This window comes from Mugil cephalus, chromosome 17 (genome assembly GCF_022458985.1).
Source record: "Mugil cephalus isolate CIBA_MC_2020 chromosome 17, CIBA_Mcephalus_1.1, whole genome shotgun sequence".
Taxonomy (NCBI): domain Eukaryota; kingdom Metazoa; phylum Chordata; class Actinopteri; order Mugiliformes; family Mugilidae; genus Mugil; species Mugil cephalus.
In genome coordinates this window covers 13,008,230-13,017,927 of record NC_061786.1, presented here as the reverse complement: position 1 = coordinate 13,017,927, position 9,698 = coordinate 13,008,230, and positions in this window count along the sequence as shown.

The following is a 9,698-nucleotide window of genomic DNA, read 5'->3' as shown; positions in this document are numbered from 1 at the left end:
CTTCGCTTTTTTCTCACTTCTTTCTCCAGGCCAGTGCTTGAAACAAGGGCAAACTGAGAAACGCTACATTAGTTTTTCTCCGACTCTCATCTAACTATTTCCAGTTTGTCAGACGGAAGAAAAGAACATTGTTTGTTTGTTTTTTTTTCTTTTTGTCACCATGAGGGATTTTTTTTTTTCACTCTTTAAATGTGGCGGTGGATCGGAGCCTTAAAAGAAACTCGTTCTTTCCAAACACTGTGGAGCAACAGCCGAAAGAAAGAGGAAATAATCTCAGGAGAAACTGGATGAATGTCGTGTTTTAGGAGTTATTTAAAATAGAAAATGGTGAAGACATTAGGGGATTCATTTTAATTTCAGGGCTGTGTAAAAACAGACAAGTTTTTATAGCAGTTCATAGCTGACTTGCATCCGTGCTGCTGCTGTGCTGTACACTCAGTGATTTTTAGTTCCCATAGAGAATGTGTCAAAGAAAAACCCGTGATTACCTGCACCTGTCATCATCTCATTGTTTGTTTGGACGAACAATAGATCTATTCAAGGCCCTTCCAGCATTCCTCACCCCACGCCTGATGATTAAAGCCTCATCTGATGCCGAGACCAGCCTTTCTCCTTCCCTTCACGCACAGTTACACACACAACATCAGCCAAGGTTTATCTCCCACTTCTTCTACCCTACCTACCACTTTCACCTGGGCATTTGATGTCTTCGGGGGCCTTTGACACGGAACTGAGGGAAAAGGAAACATCAATAGCCCCCGTGGAAGACGCAAGACAGGGAACACGGTGAGAAAATTCAGCGCCATGCCTCCAGAAACCATCGTGACTCTGCAGAGACAGTGAGTGTGAGGATGAATTTAATTCATGCCACACTCGCTGCTGCTTCTGCTGGAGATGGGTTATTCATGGAAACCTTATTCAAGTGTTGATCTGCAAGCAGCTCATGCCAGCGAACTCCCAGGGGTTATGCTGACTTCTCAGTGTGTGCGTTCTGATGCTAGTCAGCAGTTTTCCTTGCAGAGCAACCACTTGAGAAATGCCCGTGGAAAAAAACAACAAAAACAAAAACTAATCAAAACTTCAACTGTTAGTAGAAACTGGTGACTTATTCGCCACACAGTGATGGCAATTTTAGCAACACTGATTCCCTGCGCCGTCTATGCACAAGGAAATCCCAGAGCCCATTTCATGCACTGTTTTATGTTAATCTGGTGACGTCGGTCCCATGTCTGAATAAGCACCCAGATTCCATTAAAGTCACAGATGGATGTCAGATCTAGTAACATTTACATATTACTTTTATCTGATTATATAGAAAACAGAATGAAAGGACACTGATGAAAACATGGTGAAATAGGCCATTCAGATCAGCCTCAGTGTCTGATCAGTGCCCCACCATTCAGCGCTCGCGCACAGGAGTACGCAGAGTTCATTTTCATGAATAAGGTTAAATGACGTAACCGATTTGAAAATCTAGTGGAAGATTTAAAAAGACGTTTCACGCTGAAAAATTCATTAATTAGGGCTTAATCTGCAAAATAAATGGTAAAATCCATCAAAGATGCAGGCAGTGAGAGAAAATCTTCCTTCTCTATCATGCAATATTTTGAAACATTTTAAATCTCTCGCACTTGCACTAAAATACAGCTTGGAAAAAATATAAATTAATTCATTTTTAAACAGACTGTTAAATTATAAACCATTCCAGAGCCACAGACTATAGACCCCTTCATGGCCTATACGTCACTGTGACGACATGATGTTATTTTTACAGGTAATACTATTATATGCTTTATAGAGTACCTACTGTATACATTGTTTTAAATATTTATTATATTATTTATTATCTTTTATTTTGTTGAATCCAAAGTATGGAGATTTATTTAACTTGTTGACACATAAAAAGAAATTTCAACCATGCATGTAGTCTACACACGTAGTCTCCACCAGTGGGAACCATTTATACTTGCGTTCTCATCAGTCGGGTTAATTTTGGTTTCTACTTCCTGCTTCACATTCAACAACTGAAACTTTTTTTTTTTTGGCTGAAGAAGAGTCATACAAATGTTTGTATTTCCAAACCACCTCAGTTAACATTTCCTTGATGCGTTCTGTCTTTATTGATAAAAAAAAACGTCAATTTGAAACCTGCGGAGATAGAGAAGAGGCCGGAAATCAACGGCGGAAACACGTTACTACCAAGCGGACCAATCACTGCTCTTGTGGCCTTTGTCGTTGTGGCGCGTAGTTATATTTCTGCATGTCAGCTTGGGTTTGCACTATCACGGTAGATACGGCATCAAATCTGTTGCAGAAGCCTAAACCGCCTATTAGACATGTTGCCATAGGAATGACACTCCTTGATGAGAGCAGCCATCCCCAGCAGGATGCAGATTGAGATAGACACACACACACACAAATGCAGGAAATCAGGAACTAGTCGGCAACCTCATCTGTTAACATCCACATTATAGACATGGAATTAGAAGAGTGTAGTACATGGTCCTCTCCGTTTGTTCTTAGCATCTGTTTTTTGTTTTTGGGGATGTCTATATAAAGTTTAAAGGTTAAAAGGGTAATGCACCAGTTGTCAGCCCGTAAAATTGCTAGATGTAAGGAGATAAGTTTTGTTTTTGAATGGGGGTTCTTGGGGATGAGAACCATATATAAGGGGTCTGTAGGAGCTGAATCCCTCTCAGATTCAGCTGTGTTTTTGACATTGTTCTTTCTTGTTAATAAACCTTTTTAAATGCAAAATAAGACTAGTCAGCGGTGATCACTTCTTTCTTCACCACATCAATATACAACAAGAGCAAAGTTTTTTTTTAAACTTTTAAGACCAGACTACAGTGTTTTGCTGCTAAAATTAGCCTGTTCTGCTAACGGTATAATATCCAAGGGCTTCTAAAAAACAGAAAACCCCTCACAGACAAGTGTGCTGAAGATTGTTTACATCCATCAGCGTCTCATCTCAGATACATTATTCAGTGAATCATGTGGCTGACATGCTTGTGCCACAATCGTCTCGTCTTTTTCGGAGCTTTGTTTCTGACCTAAGGAGCCTGGAGGCCTACAGAGACCTTCAGGCTGACATACGCTTCCTGCTTTTGTGCTTGTTAGAGCTGAGCACTGAGTCTCGGAGGCAATTCACGTTGAGGAGCGGCGGCACAGAAGGAGAAACCCGCTGATGTGATGACATGAAAACAGGGATGACTGAGGATATAAATACAGAGGATGTGAAAGCTGGAAACTGTAGAATTTGCTTGTATTTGAAAACAAGCTTTGTGCATCTGCACCTGCGAGAGAAACAAATTGAAGGAGGACGTGCGCATACAAATGTGGATTTCCACCATATGTAATAAACATGTATCCCTGTGGGCTCAATCACACCTACCTACTATTTCATCTTCTGTTCTCACTTTAAACTCTTATGTTTCATTAGATTCTCACATTCTACTCACACAGTGAGATCTAGGAGGAAAACGGAGGAAGTTTCCGACAGAGAGGAAATGGGAAAGACAGTGGGGATTTTAACCAGCTGGCACAAGTCCACACTGACACGCATCTGATTATCTGCGACTAGTGCCACCTTGTAAGACCTCCACTGTCTCTTCGTTTCTGTCTTTCTCTCACGCGCAATCTACGCTTAAATAACCAACTAAAGTCTCTGGCCTCTTGTGGTAATTGGATCCAGCGCGGGCCAGGACGGACGAGGCAGTGACACAGATGACTTCTCTCAGGCTTAATGATGCATTTTTGATTTCTCCTAACTGGCTGCTGGACACTGATGGACACCAACAAGTCAAAGAGATGCCACACAGATGTCCTCTGAACCCTGCACCTCCCCAGATGGAGCCATTAAAGGGTTCTCCCTGACATAAAGCTGGGAAAGGTTCCTGCTTTCCCTTTCGACTTTTCATATCCTAATGAGAAACATTTAAGAGCTGTGGGACACACTCACCGGGAACCGCTGTTGGAGTGTAATGAGATACACTTGGTCAAGTTCAAATCTGAGCTATATGTTCTTTATCCATTATTCCCACGATTCAGAGAGGAAAATATACTTTGGACACTATATCTAACAGTTTTTACCATATAAGACTTACTAATACAACAGTGAAATACCACAAAGCACCCGTACATGATCTGTTCTTTGCTTTTCTCGACATCCGTCCCATTTATTTCACACTTGCCGCTGGATTGTCGGTGCCTGCTGGGGACCAAAGTAAGTGCAGTGTTGAGTTTGAGATTACTAGAAAGAGCGTTCATGATATATTTGACCTAAAGTGGTTTTTTGTCACAACTTCACAGCAGTGTATCAGTTCCCAGTGAGACTTTATCCTCAGGCAAGCACTTTCACAATCATTTTCAGTTATTGCATGTCTTGAAATGAATCTGCAATCCAGGACAGTGTGAACAGTTTCTGCACAGCTGGAGGAAATACTGCACATCCCGCTCAATAACTTCAGCTCATTCAACCTTTTGTCATATTTTGAACTGTCCCTGCATCACTGATCTGCTATTATTATAGATCAGCGGAAGATGGAAATTCAGGCCCTGTTCGCTCCATTTTTGGAGGGAGTCTGGGATGCATTTAACTACATTCTCTCACCATCGTGGACACACATGCATCCTGAAAGGACAGCTACTCATTTGACATCCTCAGATTAGGTGGAGTTTCACATGTTGCTTTGTAAAGTCTGAGAATTACCACAAAACAAAATGGCAAAGAGCTCAGGCATCTGATGAGAGAACACAAGAAGCAGAAAAGGCAAAAGTGTCACATATAGCAGCAAGGGAGACAGGAGAAGACGACAAAATGACTTAAATAACAACCCAAAATCCAGAATTTAAGGTGCTGCAGGAAAGGCAGGTTACCAAAAAAACAAAGGCGAGGACCAAAGCCAAGAGGAGGAAGTGGAAACAGTACTGTAGGACAAACAAAGGTGACCTCACAGACGACTTGATGGAGAACAAAGGGAAAGGTGGGGATATATATACACGGGCAGAGGGTTTAACGAGACACAGATGAAACAAATGAGGGCGGAGCACACAAGGAGAAACCAATCCAACAATCAATGAATGGAGAAAATACAGGAAGTAAAACTAGGCACCAAGGAAGAACTTTAGGAAATAAAAGCTGGAAACACAAGGAAAACCAAACACGGTCGCAGAAAATACTCAAAAGACCATGCCATGACAAAAACAAAATTAATAAATAGAACCGGTATAAATTAACTAATGAAAGTACTGAATGAGACTATGTTTGTTTAGCTATAGCTGGTTAGCTTGTTACCATATTTACCTCAAGGGTCATTCAAGACAAGTGGAGATCTAGTCTAACTCCTGGTGTGAACTGACCTACTTAGAGTTGTCCATTTAGTTTCTTTTATTATTATTATTTATTTTATTTAGTGTGACAGGATCACCCTCAGTCTGAATGCCTGTTGAGAGCAGGGCGGCTTCAGATTCATATTTCCTGTACAGACACAAGTTCTCCTTCTTTTCATCTAACTCCACAGCTCCTAATACTCTCATGCAAGGATTTTCACATAATCACCACCAGGTCATGGGTTCAGTGAACTCTTTACTTTACCTTGGTCGCTCGTTTCGGTGACAGATATTGCCTTAGATATTGATGTTAGATACATGTCTTTCCACTTGAAGTCAAGGATCCGAGTAATACTTATTAAGACAGATTGCCATCCTTCCCATATGAAATAAAGCATCTTGTACTCTAAAGCTGTTCTTTCTCTCAGACCAGAATGTGCTACATCTATCTTTGTATGTGTCCATAATTCAAAGGGAAGTTGCCCGTCTTCTACCTGCAAAGGCAGCACTGAGCAAAACGTACCATACACGCACTTGATAATTAATTTAACCTCTAAGGGCAATGGGTTTCCATCATTTTCTCTCTCTTGCCCCTTTTCTTTTCTCCTCTCTCTCTCTCTCTCTCTACTTCTGCAGGTTCTTTCTCCTCTGAGGTAAGGCTCCAGAGGAATGACTCGACAGAGGCCAGAGGAGAAAGGTTCCTGGGAAAGAAGTGATTTATTCACAGGCATATTTTCAGTTGAACATCATGAATAAATTCAGTTAGGTAAGCATTCATACATGACTCTCTGATTGTTTCCTCTGGTCCCGGCGGAGGAACGGGGTGTTACTGTGTGTGAATGTTTTATTCTTGGAGCCTCTCTGGGTGATATCTCAGCATTCACATTTTACAGTGTGTCTGCCACAGAAATAACTGATCATTGTGTTGGTTTGCCAGTGTAAAGACAATTGTTCCAAATACTTACTCATATGGTCCTAATTTGGCACAGTGTCCTATCCTAATTACTTAATTTTCCTTGCCACCGTTGCCCTCAGGCTTGCTCTGGAGGTTGCAGGCTGGTTTTTGTGAAGCGTCTTGAGACGATTTGTATTGTTATTGGCGCTATATAAATAAAACTGAATTGAATTTCATATTGCTTTATTTTATTATTATATAATTGGTTTGTCTTATACCCTGTGCTGTTGATTTAACATTTGTTCCCTTTCATTCATAATTTCTATTTACATGTCTGCTTTGTTTTTAGCTCCTTGTAACTCTCCTGCAGAACATTGTATAGTCACAAAACGGTCAATGTCATTTACCATGTCAGCAGTTTTAATGTTGTGGCTGATTGGTGTAAATGAAGCATGATTATTTTTTATCTGTAAAATGAGACAGATTAGTTTGAAAAGGAGGTCAAATCATCTAGTTAGTACTGTTTCTATGTATTTGTGAAAACTCACTGTTTAAATTTAGTTTATAGAGAATGGGAGGGATTGGGAAAAAAAGATGGGTATTGACAAACAAGAGAAAATCAGCAGCATAGAAAATGGCCTTATATAATGGACTCCATTCACCTATTCACATTCAGAAAACTTTATTTGTCCCCAGGGTGCACTTAATTGCACACAGAGCAAGCGAGGGGGACATGAGACTGGGTGGAAAAGTTAAAAAATTAAGTAACATAGAATAAACAAATTGGAATAAATTTATAAATAAAATAAATGTAAAACACACACACTTGGTCATGAGTAGTGGAATGACTGAACATTATATACAATATATACATTTGGGTGCAAACTGTTAAAGTGTAAGACATAGGCATAAATATTGCTGCTTCCTGTGAGCAAATCAGTTTTGATTAAAAATTTCAGAAGTATCCATGCATGAGATGACAATACTTTCTGAATTATGTCTAAGGCACACATTTTTCTGTATCAGAAACATAAAATCAATCCTGGTTGTTAAATTATTTCTGGAAATGTGAAGATGAGGATGCATTTTAGGAGTAAAAACCAGCAGCATCACATTCGCTGAAAGGTTCCGCTCATAAAAATACAAGTGGTTCAGCTTTTATTATCGTGATAATGGAGCTGGGATGTTCAAGAGTGGCTCCAGAAGAGCGAGTGAAGAGAAAACACAGAAAAAAAAATATATATTTTTGTTCTGTATTTCATAAGAAGAAGAGTGACGACAGCAGCGGCTGGACTACAGTCAGCAAACTGAATAACAAACAGATACACATCAGACTAATCAGACTTACGTGAACTCAGCTGCACTTCATGAGCCTCAGCTCACTCAGTGAATTCTGTGTCGATCCATCTGGCAAATGTTTTTTGTCGAACAGGAGTCAAAAGGAGTTGGCTGGCATCACAGGAACGGGTAGCTGCGGGTTGACTTCTCAGCTTTAATCAACAAACAGTCGCACCGAACTAGGTAAAACACAACAAACTTAGAAAACATATTTGCTCCCTTGGCACAATATTTGTAACATTTAAGAAAAATGCTGCAAATAAATTGAAAAACACGTTTGCCAATCTCACAACACAAACAGGGCCATACAAATTGGATTGCAAAGAGACAACAAATTCAGAAATATGTGGTAAACAAAGTATCTGCAAACTGCCCCTTTCTCAAGGGGTTGCATTCTTAGATGTAAAAAAAAAATAAAAATAGAATATTGAAAAATATTCTATAAAATATGTGTTGGGTTTCGTATTTCTCCCAGTTACTGTAGAATAAGAAGATGTCTTTGTTGATGTGTTCACTCTTGCTCTTTAAGTGTCTCTTTGTATGAAAAAAGCAGGACACAGACAATACTTCAGTTTTAATAAATGGGTTTTAAAGATTCTTGACTCACAGAACAATCATGGTAGTCACACCAAAGACTGAGAAAAGGAAAATAAGTCAAGTAAAGGAACAGATATAAGATATTTGTGGTTATTTCGGCATGAAGTGACATTAAATTTCAAGTATCTGTACTTTTCACCTCTGGAACTTTGTCCAGTTCATAACTGCTGCATCATTAAAATGTACAGAGCTACAAAAGTTATCACAAAGTTTAATGTAAACTCAAGAAGTTAAACTTTTGAATGAATTATTTGGTTTTACCCCAAAACAAATCTTATAGCGGCACTACACACACACACACACACACACACACACACACACACACACACACACACACACACACACACATCCTTGTACTTCCATCTTAGTGAGGACACTCATTGGACCCTTACCCTAACCCTAGGCATCTCAACTAAATGCCTAACCCTAAACTAATTGTAACCTTTACTCTAAAACTGAGTTTTAACCTTCAAAAGTGAGGCCAGAAAAGTGAGGACCAGCCAAAAATGTCCTCACTTTCCAAAAAAGACTTCACTTTGTTGGTTAAAAATTCAAACCGGCCCTCAGTATGTAGCAAGTACAAGAAAACACACACACACACACACACACACACACATCACATGTCTGCATGTGTCATAGTGCAGCATCCCAGCTGGTGTCAAGTTGTGTGAAATAAAAACTGAAAAAGCTCAGCATGTTAGCTAAAGTCATTATAATGAGGAATGTGGAAATCATAAAACTTAAAATTATGAATCAATAACACGCATACAGTAAGCGTATCCGTAACAGTGGATCAATGGCAATAGCGACTTCAATAACCTACCTATCCTGGGTAAAAACGCTTTATTATACTTGATTTATCATTCACTTCCTTATGAAGCCATTATTTGGGGCCGCTGGCTTGTTTGAGACACACATTTTGTCTTTTAAGCTCCTTAATTGGTCCTTAATGAATCCAGAACCTATAGTCACTTAACAAATGTTATCTTATTTAACAAAAAATAAATACTATCAAAATAAGCTTCCGTGCTTTTCTAGATAATTAAATTCAAATACTAACAAAAATAAATACATGCATTTTCAGAAAACTGGGAAAAAATGTAACTCGCCCATCATGTAAACACCCACACTGGTACTTATTTTTAGCAAAAAAAAATTATCAAAAGAGCAATTACATTGTGTGGGTACGATCGAAATATTTAAATAACCCCATAGGGAGCTACACGGTTTTATTACCGCAAAGTTTAATCACAAAGAGAACTGTACTGAGTGCATTAGTAGTAGCTCTTGAAGGCTGTTGTAAGGCGAGCTGGTGTGCTTATTGGAAAATTGATTAATGGCGCCACACTCAGAACACGGAAAAGGCAGAATCCCCCGTGACTGCAGAACACACAGGCGATACAGAGACACTTCTTTGCTCCTATGGTCATCCATGAGTGTCAAGGAGGGGCTTAAACACAACTGGAGCCGCCTCCGTACACAGCGTACAGGAGAAATCAAATAAATCAATACTGTACGTATAACAGGTTCATTAGTG